Source organism: Tursiops truncatus, chromosome 17 (genome assembly GCF_011762595.2).
Source record: "Tursiops truncatus isolate mTurTru1 chromosome 17, mTurTru1.mat.Y, whole genome shotgun sequence".
Taxonomy (NCBI): Eukaryota; Metazoa; Chordata; class Mammalia; order Artiodactyla; family Delphinidae; genus Tursiops; species Tursiops truncatus.
The window spans coordinates 10,051,311-10,074,459 of record NC_047050.1 but is presented as its reverse complement, the minus strand read 5'-3'; the positions used below and the strand labels follow the sequence as shown (position 1 = coordinate 10,074,459).

The 23,149-nt window shown below is 38.0% G+C and overlaps 1 long non-coding RNA gene and 1 pseudogene across 1 annotated transcript in view; both read left to right on the top strand.

Moving 5' to 3' along the window:
• The window catches only part of LOC141276841 (uncharacterized), a 318,458-nt gene that overhangs the window by 178,942 nt on the left and 116,367 nt on the right, over positions 1 to 23,149 (top strand). The window lies entirely within an intron of this gene.
• Positions 9,053 to 12,984, top strand: LOC101318304 (ubiquitin carboxyl-terminal hydrolase MINDY-1 pseudogene; annotated as a pseudogene).

Sequence of the window (23,149 nt, the reverse complement as noted above, 5' to 3'; positions counted from 1 at the left end):
ATATTTTGTTGTTTGTTTTTTTCTGACAGTCTATATAAAACATTATATTGTAAAATAAGTAATGTTGAGAAAAAAGACAGGGAGAGAATTACTTAACAGTGCACTTTATCCTACTCATATGAAAGTAAGAACTTTGTTGTAACTTTGACTCCTTATGAAAGAAAAACGATTTCAGGGAGCACATTTCTATGACCAGAGTCAGAAGTGAAAGATTAACCACAGAAGCAGAATCAGTGTCCTGTGACTGAGGATGAGACAAGGAGGACTGATATTTGGAGTGTCCGGGAGAAAAGACGCATTGATGCTTAAAGGAAGAGTTTTGCAATATCTAATAACGTGATTTTTTTTATCTGGAGTGATGTAAAGAACCCCTTAGCGCCCAACCAACTTTGTTTTCCTTGGACAATATTTAAAAGGAAGTGGATTTTGCTCGATTTGACCCAGGTGGGTGAAAGGGAAGAGAACAAATAACCAGAAATTATATTAGCTAAGACTTGTGGGCTCCTGCCTGTAGACTTGTATGGAAAAGTTATTTTTTAAAAATAGGTTTAAAAAAAAAAAAAGTAAGATACTAGGCTAAGCACAAATTCCAAACAAATAAGGTCAGTAGGTCTCTGTGAACCTTATTCACTAAAATTTGACCGGATCAACCTTCTGAATCAGCTCTTCTTGAAAAAAGTATTTAAAACTCTATCTAGGCTTGGAAGCCTGGCCTGATGAGCAACACACAACAGCATAAAGCACACGGGGGTGAGCTTATCCACTGACTTATTGCCTGTCTTTGGCCAAGTCATTCACTGACTATAATTCTGGCCACTTGCAGAATCAACACAAAGGAACCCTACATTCTTTTCATCTCAGGGAGGATTTTACAGAGCTAGGCCTTAAAATTAGTTTAAGTTAGTCTAAAATTCTCGGCACAAGTTTCTGACCATATGATCATATATTTACTGACAGGATGCACTTAACTTTGTCCATTTTGTGTGAGAGTATGTGGAACCTGTTTGTGGATACAATGTATTTTAGTATATTTAAATTCATGATTTTTTTTTCCTGATAAATTGATAGGTTACTGTGAATAAAAAACTAATTTCTTCTTCTTCAACAAAATCTCAGCCTCAAGATCAAAAGAATTCCTCTCTGTTAAAAATGATTCCATTTAAACATCATTCATTAACTCCATGGAATTGATAGAGTTTAACACTTTGTTTGCTACTCAGGTCACATTCTTTTTTTCGTGGAAGAGCAAAAAAAATGAATGAATATTCACACTTAACTTTCAGCTTCAGGCTAAAATGTATTATGCACCGTATTTTGGTTTTTAAAAATAATCACCTTGTCACAGTTCAATGGCAAAGTGAAGTCAACTCTGTCAACAGAGACAATTTGAGGGGAAAAAACAGTCTTCACCCCCTTGAGTATCATTTCGTTTGAATGCTCCTGATTTTCTACCTGCTGCTTTTTTGGGAATGCTCCATGGGACAGTATAATGAACTCTAAAATCCCACACACGGAAACCTCATCCTTGCTGGCAGCACAGAGCTGACAGGTACGGATGTTCTCATACGTTGTCCCTATTTGAACACTATATTTTATGTACATGAAGTGCATGTCTAGAAGGTTCCTTTTAAACTCCACAGGCACAGAAAAAACCTGGATCCCCATATGTCTACCAATGTATTGCATGAATATATGAACACCATCACATCACCAACTGCTTTCATTGTTTTCCTGTAAATGGAATCATAGGCAGGATATACATCACTTTCGATGTATCTTTCGACATATCCCAGAAGAAAGCAAAAGTGTTTGTTAGAAAATGCTTAGGTGGAAAAGTAAAAGTAGTAGACATAATCTATGATAGCAGATATTGGCAATTGAATGCAGCTGACAATTTTTTTGATAGGGAGGGGAGATGGGGTTGTAGAGGAGGTTTGGATTCTATTATTTTAAAACTTATTCTCCAAGAAGGGCCAGAACGCTTTCCACAACTTTGTGTTGATTCTGTTTTTTTGCGGTACGCGGGCCTCTCACTGTTGCGGCCTCTCCCGTTGCGGAGCACAGGCTCCGGACGCGCAGGCTCAGCGGCCATGGCTCACGGGCCTAGCCGCTCCGCGGCTTGTGGGATCCTTCCGGACCGGGGCACGAACCCGTGTCCCCTGCATCGGCAGGCGGACTCTCAACCACTGCGCCACCAGGAAAGCACTGTGTTGATTCCTTAGAGGCCAGGTACTTTTCAACTGACCTCTGTCTAAAGCAGATGAAAAGTAAATGAAGATTATTTCTGAAGAAAATCAAGATGTGTTTAATGGCTAGAGTGGTTCAGCTTTCCTGCCTTTCATTATTATTGTTTTTATTTTAATAGAGATCAAAACCTTTGAAGAATTGATACTACTCTGGCATATTTTCAGATATTGCATAGCAAATAAGTAAGTAAATCAATGAATGAATGCGTGAAGGCAGATAAGGGAATCCTAAGGTCCTACAAATGACAGAAAAAGATTATTCCTCATAGGAGGATTGATACAATTAATATAGGTTTCTCTTTAATATTGTATTTTTTTGCCCTGGTCTGGGTACCCTGTGACAGTTGCTTAAGCTCTCAGAGTCTGGGGTGACCATGACCACAGGAATAATGTTGTCCAATTCCCATCTTCTGATAATGATGTTCTGAGGTCATATGAGATTTATAGAGACTTTGAGGTCCTTAGGAGAAAAGCTTAACACGAATTCAAGTGGCAGTCACTGCCAAGAATACATTCCACCCAAGAAAATTTTGGGTTTGATACTCTTAAGTTTCAGGAGAACAAGTTAAGAAAGACTCATATTATGAGAGCAGGCAAAAGCCAGCAGTAGTTCAAAATGGTTGATCCAAGAAAGAAATTGAATTGAGCTGTGGTTAATGAGCAGAGTAAGGCTAACTTCAGTGAATTTCATACAGGTCAAAGGCAGCTTTGTAGACAAAAGTCCCAAGCTGTCTGTGTTCTGCAGCTCACCATGAATTTTTTGTTGCAGAATCCCATACATGTGGACCTACATGTCTAGGAGATTGTAATAAAAGCCACCAAAGCAAGTGTGGGCAACTCTGCAAATTAGTAAGTGTATCTATAGATAGCTCCATAAATGCCAAATAAATACACATGTGAGAGACATATGTAGTTTGTGATTATTTTAAATTCCATTTTACAAACTGATAAACTTCCTGGACAGAGTGAGAAAGAAAGATACGCAGGTAGTACAATATTGTCAATGTGAGAAGGGTTAATGAACTAAGAGTATTTCTGTCATGGTTCAAAATGGCCAACAGTTACACATCTTTTAACAAAATCCAGTTAGGTGGTCAATTATAGACTTGGCTCATTTTTTCATATCATGTCTCCTTTTTCTTCTAAGATGGTTTATTAGCAGGACAAACTTCTTGTGGTCATTGAGAACAAAGGAAGTGAAGGTTGTATCTCATTATGTGCCTTGAGTCTCCGTGCCCTTCCACCCCCTCGACTTTGCTCATGAAGCACCTTGGATGTACCTCCATCACGGCACTGACAACACTGATTGAGATTGTGTGTTTACAGCCCTTCTCCTAGAGGACAAGGGTTTCCTTCTCGCTATCGCTAGTGTCTGGGGATTAAGTCACTTTTACAGAATAGGACTGAATGTTGTCCATGTGCTCAAAGAAATAGCGCTAAGCAGGTGTTCTTAAAAGGAAGGTCATGCAGCTTTAGTCACAGCTTAGGAGAGTAGGGTAACTATGGTCTGCATTAATAAATACAGGTCAATGAAAGGTAATGGTACAGCTGGGCTGGTAAGGCCACATTTGGAGTAATGTGTCTATTTCTCAGTAATGCGTTTTGGAAGGTCTTTAGTGTCCAATGTAATTGGAGAAAGGTTTAAGGAAACTGGAAAAGTTCAAGCTAGAGAAGCCTTTTGGGGGCATTACCTTTCTTTTGATTTTGTCAGTTTCTTATGAAGCAAGATTATATTTGTTTTTTGTGACTCCAGAGGAAAGAATTAAATGAATAATGATAGATAAAGCACACATTTAGCTGTATATTAAAAAAATATATTTTTCATTGTTTTAGCGTTATAAATAAAAATAAGTACATAATTCTATCTACCATTACCATTTTATAAATGTAATAATGTTTTCACAATAAAATAGAGTAGACATAGTCTCATAATAGAGGATAGTCTGTTAATATTAATAAATGTAACTTTAAGAAAAACCCAGAACATCATTCTTATTTCTCTCAATTTCTCATAAGCCAATAAAAACATAGTGAATTGTCCCTGATGTAAGGCCTACTTTGGGGAGCCATTGGCCTCAATTACATTCCTCTTTTCCTCTCTGAGTCTTTAATTCCATGAATTCAATAAAAGGCAAAGGACAAATGTTGGTAGTGATTTTAAATCAAAGGTTTAAATCAAATATTTTTTAAGTCTAAGATTTAAAAATTAGAGTGTGAAAGCATTTTTAATCCCTTATTAATGGCTAAACAAAACATTAATCCCTCAAGAACTGGAAGAGAAAGGTAGGGTTGAAACATTTTTCTCACTTGCTTTAAAGCCCTCTAAGATGCATCCAGATATTTCTTCTCTTCGCATTAGGCTCAAACTAGATGTTGGTGCAAATTGGTTAGTAAAATGGACTTTTCTGCTTTCTCATTTTCTCTCCATTCTTTGGATGAGCCGACTGGTTTAAAATATCAAGAACTGTAATGATAGGCCATAATTTATATGTGAGCATTAGCAAACTCTACATAAATGGTCCTAAGAATTGAAGAATTTAGTCAGCATTTTTCAGACGTCCCATAGCTTTTTTCAGCTTAAAGAAGGGTGAAGCTACACAGAGATTTAATATCTTCTTCCACTGGAAAGTAGCCACCTTTCTATCCAATTGTAACTAAAGAAAATGTATTTAATTTATTATTTCAATTTACAGAAGTGCATCTATAGCCTAAACCTCAGTGTAATACAGAGTATATATTTCATTTCAGTAAAGAAAGACTGAACTGAATCAATATTTGAAGGACCTGGAACTGTATGGAGGTCAACAGACTCTGGATCAGTCGAACTACCTAGCATATCTGAGTGTGTGTGTGTGTGTGTGTGTGTGTGTGTGTGTGTGTGTGTGTGTGTGAGTGAATGCCTGAGTATGTGTACGTTACTCATTGCCCTGCATATTTTTTTTTTTTTTTTTTTTTTTTTTGCGGTACGCGGGCCTCTCACTGTTGCGGCCTCTCCCTTCGCGGAGCACAGGCTCCGGACGCGCAGGCTCAGCGGCCATGGCTCACGGGCCCAGCCGCTCCGCGGCATGTGAGATCTTCCCGGACCGGGGCACGAACCCATGTCTCCTGCATCGGCAGGCGGACTCCCAACCGTTGTGCCACCAGGGAAGCCCTGTCCTGCATGTTTTAAAGTTATACACCTAGGGGTCTTATTATCTGAGTGCACAAAAGTACCTGTGAAATCTGATACATCACCAGCCCTAGTCCTCACCTCCATCATCTCACAGGTAGTTAGCCGGCTCTTTGAAGTGGAATCATTCATTTCAGGGTGTTACTCTTCACTTTCTGGAATGAACAATTCTTACATTTAAAACAATTAGTTTCAATCTGGTTTGCAGGCTGAAGTGGTTTACTGGAACCTTGTAAATAAAGTTTTATGTTTCTTTAAAACCTTCCCTTAGAAGAGGCCGTGCTACTGAAAAGAAATCTTTTTCCATGAAGTTTTAGGAATTTGAATAGCAGCTATATCACTCAATACCGTTGTTTAAACATCTCCAAAACCTGGGTTTCTGTTATCCACTAGTCTGTTTATTTTGTTTTTTGTTCCCTGTCCTCCAAGTTCTTCTCAAAACCTTTCGTTATTCTCAGCAGTTTTTTGTTTTTTTCTTTTTTAGACTCAGAATCAGAGTTGTACCACAGCACTCAGGAGGACAGTGAAAGTATCTCACTGGAGTTCAGGGACATGATCAAAGTCGTCTCCATAAAAGTCAGTGAAAAGCATGAGGTAGTCCAGAGGAAGTTTCCATGCCTCCTTCGTGGCCTGGCCCTGCAGCTTTGCGATAGTCATCTAGAATAGGATTAGCAAAAATGAAATTGTCTCCAACTGAAGGGTGTATATACTTACTTTCACCTTTTGTGAAAACTCATTACTTCCTGATATTTGCTGAGATGTAGCCAAGCTGTTTGAAACGCTAACCAAAATAATGTGCGAAATCCTTACTAACTAAAAAGTCCCCCAGACACAGTCACATCCAGAATCAGATTTTACTGCAAAGTCATTTCTAGAGATTTATTTGGAACTAAAAAAAGGAATATTCTAATAACATATTACTAAAATTATCATTTAAAACTAATATTTCCCTTTCGAGAGTACTCTGGAATTCTGGACATTTTTAGCTGATCGATGTCATTTTCTCTTCAGTTTAGGGAATTTTCTGAGATTTGAGGCACAAGTTCTGAGAGCAGATGCTAGTTCATGTTTTCAAGGCAGAAATTTGGATATTTCAGGATAATTTGTTTTTAATCCCTAATCACTTCCATGCTCATTTGATCTTAGACTCTAAATAGACTCTAGCTCAATCAATGAGCCTTAGACCATAAGAACAAGCGGAATATTCAATCTGCAAAGAGAGAGAGGAATGGAGAGACTGATGAAGAGGTTATGAGGGGTTCATTTATCAGCAGAGAAGGAGAAGAATGAGGCACTGTCTGAGGAAGGTACTAGATAACTACCATTGAGGGGCTAGCAGAAGGACTCTTGAAATGTTCTAGACGTATTTTGTTCTTGTACACAAAATAAGACTCTCTATGACAGAGTCACTTCCATGGCCTTCACTTGCACATAAAAATTGAAATTCCAAAGGCATTTTCCCTTATTTCTATTATTTCTAAATTATAATCTGATATGCTAGGAAAGAAATTAAAATACAACTATCTAATTTTAATTAATGTACTCATTCAACAAATATCTAACTTTTCTCTCTCCCAAAGATTATCTTTTCATATATGGGAATATTTAAGTGGATTATAATTTTTTTCTTTTACCTATAGAATGATTACCAATGGTTGTTCATTTCTTTGGAGTTGTGAATCAATTTGAAAAGCCCAACAAAATGTTTAGCCCCTATCCTAGATAAACGGTCAAACACACATACAATTTCAGAAACAATTTTATGGGCTTCACAAAATGCTTCAAGTTCATCCATGAATGCTTAAGAGACCCTAGATTAGAATAAGATAAAATTGTAGCTTAGGTGACAGCTTACTATGACTGAAAGAGTTTTTGTTGGTGCCTTGGAAGTAAAAAATAGCTGATAAGGTCCTCAGTCCTGGTTGTAATCTTTAAAAATGACGTAATTTATGGGCCTGTAATGAATGTTCAGGATTTTTGGAGTTTCACCAACTTCAATTTTAAAGTGAAACTTTTTCATTGCTATCCTTTGCTGCATTTATATGAGAAGTGAGAATAATTACCAGTGTGCTTTCCAAATGGAATCCAAGTTAATTTCTATTAGTGGCAGGATGTGCAATATCATATGTAAACAAAAAAGACTACCTAATTAAAAGATTTCTGAAGGAGATTTCAATTTTCTAAATGTTGGTGCTCATACTAAATAATATGTCTCAATCGAGCCAGCTTACATCATTGCCAAGTTTCTGTCATTTGGCAGGTTGTTCCAGCATTTAAATTCACATATTCAATGAAAAGAGCTTTGCAGAAAATGACATTTTTCTGAATGAGCAGTCTTACCTGCCATCCATGTATGAAACAAACTATTGCCCCACCCCAGTTATCACTGGACAGCCATTCAGCCAGTCATTAAATACTGACTCAATGCTTACTACATGCTAGACATTCAAGTACGGTGTACAATGTTTGTTTTAAAGGGCTGTGACCTACTGGAGGGGCAACTAGGATTTAGTGTGATGAATGTTATTATGGAGAAATATGGAATCAAATTTAGTCCCTCATTCAGGCTTGGGTATTAGGGAAGATTTATTGATCCCATTCATGTCTAAATGTAAACATAAAGATGAGTAGAACATAGTATGAGCAAAGGCAAAGGTATTTGGGAAAATGAGGATGGGAATGGAAAAGTTGCTCTGGGACCTAAGAGGAAGATATAATAGGCACAGAGTACAGAGAGCTAAAGATTTTGATCCCAAGAACAATGTGAAACTAGTGCAGAATTTTAAGCAGAAAGACACGCACTGTTTGGAAGTTTAGAAACATCACTCTGGCTGCAGTAGAAAATAGAAAGTTAGATGCCAGTGAAAAATTGTAGGTGAAAGATATGGGTGACTCTAGTAAAGGTAACAAATGTACAAGAGTGGAGTATTGAATAATTTGTCAGAATTAACAGTTGAATGATTTTGGAGAGAGAGCAAAGAGTAGAAAGTGATTCCCTCTTTTCTGTCTTATGTAAGTCAGTAAATAGCAGAACAATTTACAATGAGTGACGTGCTAAAAGGAGAAGGTTTTGGAAGAAAAAAAGGTGAGCTCAGTTTGAAGTATGTTGAGTTGTAGTTGAATATGGAAAATCTAGGTAGAGATGCCCAGTTAGTAGTTAAATATTTGGATTTGATGTTGTAAGTAAGACCTAAGCTATAAATATAGGTATGGGTGTTATTCATGCACACAGACCAATGAAATGATAAAAGACAATGAGATTAACCAGGAAGGATGGAAAGAGAGAGGGGTGGAAAGAGAGAGAGAAGGGGGAGAGAGAGAGAGGAGAGAGACAGAAAAAGAGGGAGAAATTTAGAGGGAAAAAACAACGGGAATGGAAGGGAAGGGAAAAGAGGGATGAAATGCAGATTCAAAGACAGAATTCTATAGAAACCATTCCTATAGGGGATGGTGGAGAAAATAAATCAAAAAAAGAAGGCTTAGAAGAAGCAGCCAGAAAATAAATAAAAACCCAGTTGTCCAGATGCCATGAAAAATGAGTGTTTCAAGAAGGCAAGAATTACCAACAGAGCTATATCCTATAGAGTTGTCACATCCCAATTAAAATAAGCATTAAAAGAAATCACTGAATTTATCGATGAATGTCATGAATGTGCCTGACAAACATGAGCTTTTGAGAACAATCCTAATGAAGGTGAATGCAGAAGCAGAAGCATTGTGGATTGAGAAAGGTAGTGAAGGAAACTGTGAATGGAAACTGCTCTCCAAGCGGTTGTCTGTTAAGTGGGAGGCAGACAATACCAGAAAAATGTTCACTTAAAAAAATATCTTCCATCATTTGCTCAAAAGAGTTGTATTTTATCATATATGTAAAGCAAATTGATAGCAACGGTGTTATTATTGCAAAACTGAAGTCCCAAATATAGGCCTGAGATTTATTAGGCCTTGTGTATTATATTTTCCTTTCCTCGTTAGGAAAATCAGGAAGTTTACAATCCCTGTGAATACGATTTGGCTTTTATTTTCATGTGTAATGTCAAATTGGGTACAAGAGTCAGAGACAGATAAAAGGGAGAAGAGAAACCCAAGCATATTTCTCTTGGGTGTCGATCAGCGGAGGTCCTCCCTAAAGGATAAAGGTAAGCATATTAAAATGAGAGTGCCTGCTGTATTTTAATTATTATTTCACAATGTGGGATCACTGGCTGGAAGGCCTGGCCAACTGAGCATAAGCCCTTGAAACAGTCAAAAGGCTCAGGGTAAGAAAGTGAGTTCAAGTGTGACAAAATCTCCCTGTCCCATTGGGTTCCAGTGATCAGAACCATGGTAGGTTAGAGCAGCCAATCACAATAAAGGTCAGCAGAATCTGGGTTCCTGTGTATTTCTGCAGCACCCACGATTAGTTTATGCAGAAAAGTACGTAGTAAATTTACACAGCACAAAAATTCTGATCATCGTGGTCTTTAATGTTTGTTAGTAAAATGATGGACTGAATTCTGCACCCAATACTGACCTCATGCTGTAAATGTGTAAGTTGATGAGCTAAGAAATTTGTCAAACTCATGGTGATTATTTTTCAGCTTATAGCAATTTTAATTCATTGGTCACCTCATTGAGTGTACCATACCATGCTATGACAGAAAAAAACTATTTAAGATAATTAGGTAAAAATTCTTTGATCATTTGCATTCAAATAAGGGAAGTGATCTAAAATATTTTGAAACCTCTTTTCAATATAATTAATTGAATTAGTATCTAAATCATATTTTCTTGCGCTTTTTGTTTCACAAAATCATCTAACGTATATCATTATAGTGGCATTTGTTATCTCTTTTTTATAGCTAGGGGTTTTTTGTGGGTTTGTGTGTGTGTGTGTGTGTGTGTGTGTGTGTGTGTGTGTGTGTGTATCTGTGTGTGTAAGTATATGGGCTGAAGCTGTGGTAGAAGGTTTAAGAGCTTGGGATCTGGAATCAGACAATCAGTTCTGCTATGGACTAGCCGGGTAGTCTTGAGTGAATTACTACATCCCTCTGTGCCTCAGTTTCCTCATCTGTAAAAAGATGATAGGAATGGTACTTATTGCCTTGAGATGTTGTGAGGATGAAATGAGATAACTCAAACCTTGATATAGTAAGCATTCAAGAAGTGTTAGCTCATTTTGGCCTTTGATGATTTCTCATCCTGAAAAGCTGAAAGACACAAGGAAGAACTGGTTGGTTAGACTTGAGTTGTTAGTTAGGAACCAATGGTTGGACAAGAACTGAAACTATCTCAAAATCCAGACCTTCCGGGTCTTTTCCTGCAGATAACAGAAGTACAAATGCTGTAATGTCTACAGCAAAAACACTAACATTCTGGGTCAGTGGAGGACTCCAGTCTCAGGTTTTCAACTAAACTTGATGAAGAAAAACCTGGCCCGCTCCTCCCTAATTAAATAAAGCTCGCAGTGGATTTATCTGGCGACCGATGCCTTAGGTACAGACATAGGAACCTTCCTTAGGGACCAAGAAGCACCTAGTTATAAATAATATTAAAAGCAAAACAGGGCTTCCCTGGTGGCGCAGTGGTTGAGAGTCCACCTGCCGATGCAGGGGACATGGGTTCGAGCCCCGGTCCGGGAAGATCCCACATGCCGCCGAGTGACTGGGCCCGTGAGCCATGGCCGCTGAGCCTGCACGTCCGGAGCCTGTGCTCCGCAACGGGAGAGGCCACAACAGTGAGAGGCCCGCGTACTGCAAAAAACAAAACAAAATTGGGGATTGTATGAATTTAGAAATACAAATAAATAAGAAAGATTTAAATTACCATAGGAGAATAAAATTTCATCACGAAGTGATCCCTACTACTAATATTCTGGTATAAAGTGTGTGTATGTGCAAAGTTACATTTACAAAAATAAGATCACATGGGTCATATCTTATAATCTATTTTTATTTCACTAAATAATATAGTCATTTTTCCTGGATATTTATATTCCATGGAATATTTATGCAGCATCCTTATAAAGAGTTGCCTATGTTTATTTAAAGCATACATCATAATTTATTTAACCACCCTATTATTGAATATCTGGTTTGTTTCTATACTTTTGTTACTATAAATAGCACTGTGATGAACATCTGGGCCTACGACATGTTAGTGTGTGTGGATGTATGTGTGTATTTGTATACACACACACGTTTACACACACATATTTCAGGTTCTCTTACGTAAAGATGTTCTCTACTCTCTTTCTCTCTCTCAAATGTTAAATATTTTCATTGCATCATACCTTAAAGGTAATATAAAAGAAGATGAAGCTAGAAATAAAAATGAGTTATATGAAATAATAGCATTTAGGGGAATTCCCTGGTTGTCCAGTGGTTAGGACTCCACTCTCACTGCCTAGGTTCAATCCCTGGCCAGGGAACAAGGGTCCTGCCAGCCGCCCAGCACATCCAAAAAAAAAAAAAAATTACAGCATTTACCCATTTTTTAGACAGTTGCTAAAAGGAATATTGAAAACATTACTTTAAAGGCCCACTTTGAGCACACAGTAAGAGCCAATACAAGACCCAGGTAACAATTTTATGTAAAGATGCCACATATACAGGCCATATCTATGCATATACACATGTGTGTGTGTGCGTGTGTGTGCGCGCGCGTGTGTGTGCGTGTGCATGTGTGTGCGTGCGCGTGTGTGTGCATGTGCGTGTGTGTGTGTACGCGCCTGCGCGCACTGCTCCCTTGGGAGGAAGTGGTCACATTCGATGGCTGGTGGCCCAGCTTGGAGACTGCCTCCTGTCCATCCCGCCCCAGAAGCCAGAGCGACTTCAGCTTCATTTTCAGAAGAATGTGGGCGGTGCCACGTTCCGCCCAAGCTGGGCAGAGTCTGGGTGTCCATGTGCAATTTCACAGGTGTCTCTGACCTTGACTATTCCATCTGAGTGCCATATCTGGCCTATTCAGTGTACCTCTGTCGCATGGCTGGCTCGTTAATCCACAGAGTCCTGAGGCCGTGAGCGCAGTTGGGAAACTGAGTTACACCCAGCCGGCAGAGATGGTCACCACCTGCAGGCAGTCCAGCGACAACAACCTCGTGACAGAAAGCCCAATGTCAGAGCAGTCCGTGGACATGACAGCGGCCAGCTGACCGCCACGGTCTGTGTGAGCTAACGGCAGCTGCCAGCGAAAGCAGACTTAGCATCTTTTCCCAAAACAACCATTTTAATACCATGATTAAACACACGAGTCACGTGCACCTACTTGTCACCAACCAGCGCTTTCTTTGGGAGGAGCAAATGGGGTGGGAGAGCACGAACGATGTGGATGAAGACAGCTGCTTCTGATGACCCCTAAGTCATCCCCTGCGGAAGGGCCGCGGAGCAGAAGGTGGGATGGCTCCCTAGAAAACAGCATCAGGTGGACCAGGATTACCTGATCGCCTTGTCCCTGCAGCTGCAGCAGTAGCCACCAAGCACACTGGGTCTCAACGACTTGGCACTGGCCCGGCAACTTCAGCGAGAGAAGTACCAAGAGCAACAAGTGGTCCAGCCTGTAGCAACGCAGGACCTAACGCTGTGGGCGTAGTGGGGGAGGAGCCACCTCTGGACCTGCAGCTGGAGAGCCAGAGCTGCAGCTAGAGTCACCTGTAGCCCCACCCAGTGCTAAGCTTCCTCTTTCAAAGCCTGTGGCTAGTTTGCTTGCTTCCCCAGCTCAACTCCTGAGATGCGTTCTTCCTGAAAGAACAATGAAAGAATCTCTACATAATCTGATGCTAACTTCGTCATGGCTTCGATTGAAGGAGATGTAAAAATTGGCAATTTTGAATTTCATTATTATGAAGTTTGGTTACTCTTCCTAGATCCTGTTGGTTATATTTTAGTATTGAATGTTAAAAACAATTTCAATAGTAATAGTGGTAATGACTGTCTATAAAAATGTTCAAAATTTAATCAGTTTCAACAAAAGTGTTCACAAAGATACACTTGAGACTATCATCAACAAAATTTCAGAGACCAGATACTTGTGTGTGTGTGTGTGTGTGTGTGTGTGTGTGTGTGTGTGTGTGTGTGTGTTTTAATCCATGAGAAGATTTAGTCTGGTCTGCCTGACATAAGGGTGATAGGTTTCTATTTCTTAGTCTAATTAACACCTTTAATCTTTTTTTAATGGTTAGGCATTCTCTCTTTGGTTTTGAGGCATGCTAAAGATAAAAGCACGGGAGGCTGGAGGTTAATCCTTCCTGTTCTTTATTTCTTAATTTCTGCCATGGGGACTCCCTTTCCATCATGCCTATTTATTCAGGAACCCTGACAATATGCTTTCAGTAAGAGATGGTTTAGAACTACCACCCAATATTACTATATATTAAATTATAGGGGCTGTAATTAATAGCTGCTAAATGAACACAACTCCAATTTCTTATATGTCTTTTTTATTATTGTGCCTAAGAAAGTAATCAAATTAATGCTTTTAGAATTAATATTGAACCTAAGTAGCACTATTCCTAGAATAATTCTAGCATTACAAAAATGGTAAACAACCCCAGATTTTGTTAATCAAGGATGTTACAGATGAATACAAGTTTATTGATGATGATTTGCTTCTTCTCACTCATATAAAGAATATTGAATTTCCTATGGTATCGATAGTAAAATACATTAAACTTTGGCATTCAAAAATCACAGAGATTTGATTTTTCATCTTAGAACTAAGAATTTTTTAATGTCCTAATATGTCTTACATAAGATAAAATGTTGTAACCATTTGCCCCAGTAGCAATTTTATTTTAGAATTTTGGAAAATATACTGAAATTTTACGTGTAAAAATGGACTCTCGTTCAGAATTGCCCATTTGGAATTTTCAGCAAACTACAGGTTTGTAAGTGTTTTGAAATGAATAGATTTGTATGACTTGAGATTTCAGCTCAGACTAATATATTTTAATACATTAAATATTAAATATGTAAACATATATATATCTTCAACCAATTTTGTTTTAATTGAGTCAACATGCCATATCTTCAGCATTGTAACTGAGGAGGAACTTGTCAAAATATGACTTGTTTTCTTTTAAAAAAGTAGAATTAAAATAGTCTCAATTTGGCAAGGATTATTCAATATTCCTGTATTATGCCCATGCACATAACACACACACAAACATACACACATTCTGAAGATCTCTAAATAACTTTAGGTAGAAAAACTCAGAGGTCAAAGGAGTGCTAATTAAATATTTTAAAATGGAGCAAATTCTTTGAAGAAAATACAAATATAGGTAAATTATAAATTAAAGCACTTTCAGAATTCTCTAATATGAGGGTTTTTCTTTTCAGAGTGTTTGTTAAAATACATATGTGGAACACACTCACAAAGAAAATATAATAATCATCTCTACCTTCACTTCCTGTTATGGGCAATGATTTCATTCTGTGTGGATAACTACATAAGGTGAAAATATAATGGTCTGAAAGAGATTTATTTTCTTCCCTTCTCTTATCGATTTGTGAGGGGAAAAAAAGAATAATGAATAATACAACAGTGATCTAATGAATGAGTTTGAATATGACGTGCTTTGTTTCTTTATAAACCTAACTCTCCCAGGAAAAATAGATGATTATTGTTCATTCTACCTTTTCTTGAAGTATTTTTTCTGACTGTACAAGTTTTATATGCTCATTGAACATAGATTAGGAGAAAGTAAAACCCCTGCTGTCAAACAGCTCAAGACACAATGAATAATTCAAGGAAGTATATGCAGGGACCAAACTATTGGTAGAAAAACAGAACTACCATTGGGTTTCAGACGAAATGAATGAAATGACCAGGATAAATGGAAATGGGGAACTGGTCTTGGAGATGTATCCTGAAGAAGGCTGGGCGCAGAGAGCTGGAATGAATAGAGAGGACATTCTGGGTAAAGGGGTCGCATGAAGAGAAAGGGAGAGACATGCCTGGGTAAAGAGACTGTTGATCATGGTAGGGAGACTGTAAAGCTTGGCAAAATTATGAAAAGAATGAGTACTAGGCAAAGAATTTTAGACCTCAGTTTGTAGGTCATATAAAAAAATATGGGGGGGGAGACATGACTGGAAATGAAATTTTTAAAAGATTAACATTGCAGTAGTCTCTTTGGTGGCTTTGCTTACAGAGGTACTAAAGGTGAGGGATCAATTATGATGTTATCAAAACTACACAGTTTATAAAATGGGAATAGTTTGAATTAGGGTGAGACATAAAATATGGATTAACATGATTTGGGATGGGTGGTATGGAAGTTAGGAGTATCAAAATGACTGAGATTTTGACCCTAAAGGATGAGAAGAATGGAAGCGTTCACAGAATAAAAAACAGATAATGAATTAAAAGACACAACCAGGGCTTCCCTGGTGGCACAGTGATTGAGAGTCCGCCTGCCGATGCAGGGGACGCGGGTTCGTGCCCCGGTCCGGGAAGATCCCACATGCCGCGGAGCGGCTGGGCCCGTGAGCCATGGCCGCTGAGCATGCGCGTCCGGAGCCTGTGCTCCGCAACGGGAGAGGCCACAGTGGTGAGGGGCCCGCGTACCACACACAAAATAAATAAATAAATAAATAAATAAATAAATAAATAAATAAAAGACACAACCACAAAAACTAACTAAAAAGCATTGTCTCCCCTGCCCCACCACCAATGCCATTAGAAGCTGGAACCCACCGCTCTCCCTCTTCACTGGCTCCTTAACTATGTCAACTCATAACTTGACAATGAGGCTGACAGTCCCATTTGCCCTAAGAGGCCAAATAGCATTCACTGTCATTGCAAATAACAGCATTTCCTCACTGAAGGTTGAACTAAATTACTTTAACAAGGCTAAATTAAAAATCAAACATGTTCATGCATTTAATGTGAGGCACAGAGGACACAAAAGATCATCAAAAATGAGTGGCAATATTGATTGTCATAAACTACTCTTCATGAAGTAAAATACATTCAGTGCTGACCCCTTGAAATTCAGTTACCCTGTTCCTTGTATATTTACTCACAGGTTTTATAATTTAGGAGAATTATTTCTCTTTTGCCATATTTCATCTTTAATGTGTTATCTTAACCTTTCCTTCCTCACCACAGTCTATTTTTCTCCTAAATGAAGATAATGGTGATAATAATAATTCCATCTTAAGTTTAGAATTTTATGAAAGTTTCATTCTTTTATGTTACATGTGTGAAGTAGATAAAACATCTAATTATACTTACTTCACAGAAAAAAATCTTACGGATTTTAAATATGTTCTGACAGATAACTTGGATATCGTGAGGCAACAAAATTTTTATTGCCTTTGCTCAACATTTACTGTATTTTCATCCATTTCCTAAAGGAAGTATGAGCCATACCTGTGGCCTTACTATTTCAGAAAAGTTTTAATTCTCTAAAACAGTACCAGATGGTATTTTAATTTGGTTGTGTTATAAAATGTTGGAAAACACCATGGGATTATCTGACATTTGTTGAGATTTCATCTTTAGAGCAGAATTTAATTTAGATTAAATTCTTACAACTCATATCTAAGAAAATTTGAGATGAGGTTAAAAACATTCTTGCAGAAATACTGGACATTAATACGATGATTCATTATAGAAAATTTGGTGATTTTCTTTCACCAATTTAGAGGAAAAACATATTTTGCAATATTTATTCTTCATCTTCATGGACAGCTCCACCAAATCCTGAAATATCACGTGACTATCATAAGGCCCTACGTAGAAGAATTTTAGAAAATTTCCATAGACAGTGTCAAATACACCGTGGAATATATTGCTCCTGGAGTTAAATATAAACAAGTACAACTTGGTTTTTGTAAATTTATGATTGATCCAATCATATTAGGGTATTACAAGAAACTAGAAATATTTTTGGAATAAATGCGTAAGCCCCTTATCTGTTTAATTAACATTAAGTGTGGTAAACATGCTTTTCTGCCTAATATCTGTTATCAGAATTGCAGTACTGGGTAGAATATGTCATGGATATGAAGCAGATTAATAGTTTTTATTCTTTTCCTTACTGTACATTTAGAATGTAATTCAGCCTAGACATAAAACATTACATAAGTTATATCCCCATTCTTCAACCTAATACCCCAATAAATCCATAATTGTGTCTCCAGACGTTTCTGCAAACCCTACCACAAATACATCTTCATGTATTTATACCCCACCCTCTATCCTCAGCCTATCCGTTTCTCTCCCCAAGTTTTCTCTCTAACACATGGGTTTGATTATTGTCCGCCTGTGCTTCAGAGCCGCGCCTATAGAACAAAACCCCTTCAGGTTATATTCAAAGCCCTTCAAAATCTGACTCTGGCAAACATTTCATTCTGTCAATGAATATTAAACCTTTGCCTCATGCTAGAACCTCTGTGGCAGCAAGGGTTCCTGGGGGGAAGGGAGAAGACATAGCCTGTGCCCTCATGTAGCTCACGGGGAACAGGAAATTACAACCCAGTGTGGTCAGTGCATTGCACTTGTGCATATGTAAAGATGAACTCAGACTGGAAGCCTTAGGGAGATTTCCCAGAGGAAGTGCTGGTTGAGATTTGTTTGATGGCTAGAAATTCATCAGAGAGAAAAGAGGTAAAGGGTCTTCTGGAAAAGAAAAATGACTTTCACAAAACCTCAGATGCATTACTGATCTGAGAAAGGCAAGCAGAGTTCCCTGACATTGGTGCGTAGGTTCCATGAGAGCCTTGGAGAGAGGGGATGTCAGAGCCGATTACAAGTAGCTTTCTGTGCAAAGGGATGTGGTCTTTATCAACAGATAGGAGGAGAAAACATTAAAGAAAACATAGGAGGAGAAAACATGCATGAAAGATTACCTGTAGGGAATAGCCCAACGGGGAATATGCAAAATAAAATGAGGACCGGTGCAAAGGACAGCAGGTAGTTGAGTTAGAAGCCAGTGGCCCATAGGATATGAAGGTAGGCAGACCAGTGAGATGTATTAAAAGCAGAATTGTCATAATTTCATGACAGGGTGGATAGAGGAGTGAGGGAAAAGGAGGAATGCAAGATGGCCTCTGTGTTTCCACCTTGCACAGATGGGTCAATGCTGGTTTGAGATTCCAAGAGAGAGAACGCAGAACAAGGAGAAAATCTGGTCAAGCAGGGCAGAGACGAGATTAAAAAGTTAGTTTTGTCCCTACTGAATCTAAAGTCCCTTTGGGAATCTGAGTAGCAGTGTCCCATAGGCAATTGGGTAGACATGCCTCTATATCATGGGGTTATTCCAAGCTTAGTTATTGCTCTGGGAATTATTGGGATACAGCTGATACTGAAAGTTGTTATAGCCAAACAGGGGCATAAAAAGTAGCCAGTGATATTCAGAAGTCTATATTCAAGACAATTATTTTACCAGTTCAGATTTATAGGCAAATTTAGTGTAACCCTGTATCTGCTCCTAATTTTCTCTTTTTTTCTCATCTTTGTAGCCTCAGTGAATCTGCTCACCTTATCTTTTAAACAAATTCTCTACTAGTAAAGAAATATATATTACTGTTACTACATGATGCATCAATGAGGTTTATAGCTATTGGGTAAAAATTATTTATAATAGGGTATCATAATAATTTTATAAGTGATTGTATGTTTTTTCTCTTGTTTAATTAATTAGGCACCCATCCCCTGATTGCCTTTTCCATTTGAGTTGCAGTGCACTTTGAAGGTGTACTAATTTTACAAAACTTATCATACCTTCAATACATTGTGTCCCTCAGTTTTTCAGTACCTAAAGTGAAAAACTTATGTCTAAGGCATACACTTTTTATTTGGATAATGTGTCTGAATTATTGTATGTATTTATTGTTACTATAGATTTATTCTTTTCTTTTTTAATTCCCCTTAACTCTCACAGCCACATACCAATCTCTATTTGAGCAAATTGTGCAATTACTTTAGTTATTTTATTTTAGTGTCCTAAATCATCCACAATATTAAAAAAGAAAACAATTCCAAGGGATTAAGTCAAAACTAGTAAAAAAGAGATGACTGTATAGCAAATTCTAGTTCATAAAATCTAAAACTGTGGTGAATTGCTCTGAGGACATAGAAAGATTTTTAAATTGCACTGGCATTTAATGGAAGAACAAAAAAAAAATCAACATTTTTCTGAAGGTAAAGGAAAAATCTGATAAAAATCCTAATGTTTTGCAGAAAAACAATGTCATAAAAAATAACATTATAAAAATGATATCCAAATACTAGGAACCAAAAACAAGATATATAACTGTGGCTAGAGGAAACCACACTGTTTCATTTTCTAAAACCATCCAATAAACTAGACAAATAAGGAAACAATTCAATGATTTCTACATGTGTCAATATTATTCCAACCATGAGTCAAATATTGCTCCAGTGCTACACACTTAAAGTTACTGTCTTTTTTTTTTTTTTTTTTTTTTTCCTGCGGTACGCGGGCCTCTCACTGCTGCAGCCTCTCCCGTTGCGGAGCACAGGCTCCAGACGTGCAGGCCCAGACGCCATGGCTCACAGGCCCAGCCGCTCCGCGGCACGTGGGATCTTCCCGGACCGGGGCACAAACCCGCGTCCCCTGCATCGGCAGGCAGACTCTCAACCACTGCGCCACCAGGGAAGCCCAAGTAACTGTCTTTTAATTCTTCCTGAAGACCTACAGAAAATGTATCCATTTGGGTGGATGTCACTCTCAAGACAATCTTGGTTGTTGTGGGACTTCCTCTTACTGTGCTTGATTTGCCCATTATAAAGGGCAAATGAACTCAGAGTTGCCCCTAAACTCACAGTTAACCAGTTTTCCCCCAGCTTTATTGAGATATAATTGACATAAAACATTGTGTAAGTTTAAGGTGTACAACATGTTGATTGAAATCAGTCTTGTTGGGAGTATTTAATAGGCAAACAACATAAATCAGAGCTTTTGTTTTTTTGAATTGGTTCACCAGCACACCACTGTTTCCTTGCAATGTGCGAAGTGCCTTCCATGTACAACTTAAACTCATGATCGCCCCTAGGTAATGCATGTGCTCGTCATTTGTAGATGGCATACATTTATTCTGAAGAAAGCTCTAGTCAGAATTAAAGTCATAGAGGTGGGATTAGTGGAAGGAAATGTCTTGAGGATATTAGTATTCAAGTTGGCCTTGCTGTGTTGGCAGTGAGAAGAATGGAATTTCCAGACAAGTGAAAAAGGATTATTCAAATCTGTGATGTGAGAAAAGCAGAGAATCATAGTAAGATTGCTGCATGGGGGTATTGGTTTCCTATCACAGTTATGACAAATCGCCCTAAAGTTAGTGGCTTAAAACAACACAAATTTATTATCCTCTGGATGTCAGAGTAATAAATGGGCCAGTGGGGTTGCATTCCTTAAGGCTTTAGGGGGACAATCCTTTTCCTTGCCACTTCTAGTTTCTAGAGGCTGCCCACATTCCTTAGACTGTGGTCCACATCACTCTTCCTTTGTTGCATCTTTTCTTGGGATTGTAAGTCTCCTGTTTCCCTGTTTCACTTAGCTTGTGATTACATTGGACCCAACAGGATAATCCTAGATAATCTCTCCATCTCCAGGACTTTAATTTAATCACATCTGCACAGTCTCTTTAGCCATGTTAAGCAACATATTTAAAGGTTGGAGGAATTAGGATATGGCTAGGATATGGGCTTCTTTGAGAGGCTGTTCTGCCTAACACAATGGGTAACATAGCCCGGTTGATGATGGGCCTTAAATGGATGAATGAAGAGATTAGAGAATTACTGATAGTGGGCAAGGGAGTGATTTAATGAAAATAGTATTTTAATAAAAATCTATTGCAACAGATGGCTCATAGAAACTGGAAACAGCTTCTATAGTAGATTATTGTCATAACCTACATAGGAGTGATTAGAGCATGCACTAGGAGATGGCATGCTAGCTAGGTATGGTGAGACTTTGACATGGACAGATACAAGGAAGTACTTGATTTTAATAATATAGCTGTGTTTTCAAGACAATTTACACTGGATACATTTAGCCCATTTAAGGTATACAATACAATACTTTTTAGTATAGTCACAGAGATTTGCAACCATTACTAAAATTAATTTTAGAATATTTTCATCCCTCCTAAGAAATAGACAAACAACACCTGTACTTTTTAGTAGTAACTTCTCAGTTCTCCTCAATACCTCAACCCTATTAGCCACTGCCCTCTCTCTATCTCCAGATTTGTGTATTCTGGACATTTCACATAAATGGCTTTTTGTGACTGACTTCCTTCACTTAATATGAGGTTTTCAGTGTTCATCCATCCTGTAGCATGAATCAGTATTTCAGTCACTTTTACTGCCAAATAATATTCTATTGTATGGGTATGCCACATTTATTTATCTATTCATCAGTTGGTAGACATTTAGATTGTTTCCACTTTTTGGCTGTCATGAATAATTGGGACTTCATAATGTTATGAACATTTGTGTACAAGTTTTTGCTGGACATATGTTTTCATTTTTCTTGGTACATACCTAGGAGTTGAAATGCTAAGTCATATGGTAACTCTATGTTTAGAGAAACATTTTCAGGAACTGCTAGCCTGTTTCCCAAAGTTGAATGCACCATTATACATTCCAACCAGCAGTGTATGAGGGTTCCAATATTCACCCTTGCCAATATCTGCTACAATCTGCCTTTAAAAAAAATTTAGCCATCTTGGTGTGTATGAAGTGGTATCTCACTGTGACCTTGATCTGTATTTATCTACTGACTAACAGTGTTGAACAATTTTTATTGTGTTTATCGGTCATATAGAATTATGACTTATAACATTATACCAGAACATATAAGATTTTTAGAAATTTCATGTAATGTCTGAAACATTTATATTAACATATTTCCATACAAATAACCCAAAGAAAGTTTAGTATTAGTTGTTTTCTTTGTTTTTTTATACTGCAGGTTCTTATTAGCCATCAATTTTATACACATCAATGTATACATGTCAATCTCAATTGCCCAATTCAGCACAACACCATCCCCAACCCACCAGGGTTTTCCTGCCTTGGTGTCCATACGTTTGTTCTCTACAACTGTGTCTCAACTTCTGCCCTGCAAACCGGTTCATCAGTACCATTTTTCTAGGTTCCACATACATGCTTTAATATATGATATTTGTTTTTCTCTTTCTGACTTACTTCACTCTGTATGACAGTCTCTAAATCCATCCACGTCTCAACAAATGACTCAATTTCGTTCTTTTTATGGCTGAGTAATATTCCATTGTATATATGTGCCACATCTTCTTTATTCATTCATCTGTCGATGGACACTTAGGTTGCTTCCATGTCCTGGCTACTGTAAATAGAGCTGCAATAAACATTGTGGTACATGTGTCCTTTTGAATTATGGTTTTCTTAGGGTATACGCCCAGTAGTGGGGTTCCTGGGTCATACGGTAGTTTTATCTTCAGCTTTTTAAGGAACCTCCATACTGTTCTCCATAGTGGCTGTATCAATTTACATTCCCACCAACAGTGCAAGAGGGTTCCCTTTTCTCCACACCCTCTCCAGCATTTATTGTTTGTAGATTTTTTGATGATGGCCATTCTGACTGGTGTGAGGTGATATCTCATTGTAGTTTTGATTTGCATTTCTCTAATGATTAGTGATGTTGAGCATCCTTTCATGTGTTTGTTGGCAATCTATATATCTTCTTTGGAGAAATGTCTATTTAGGTCTTCTGCCCATTTTGGGATTGGGTTGTTTGTTT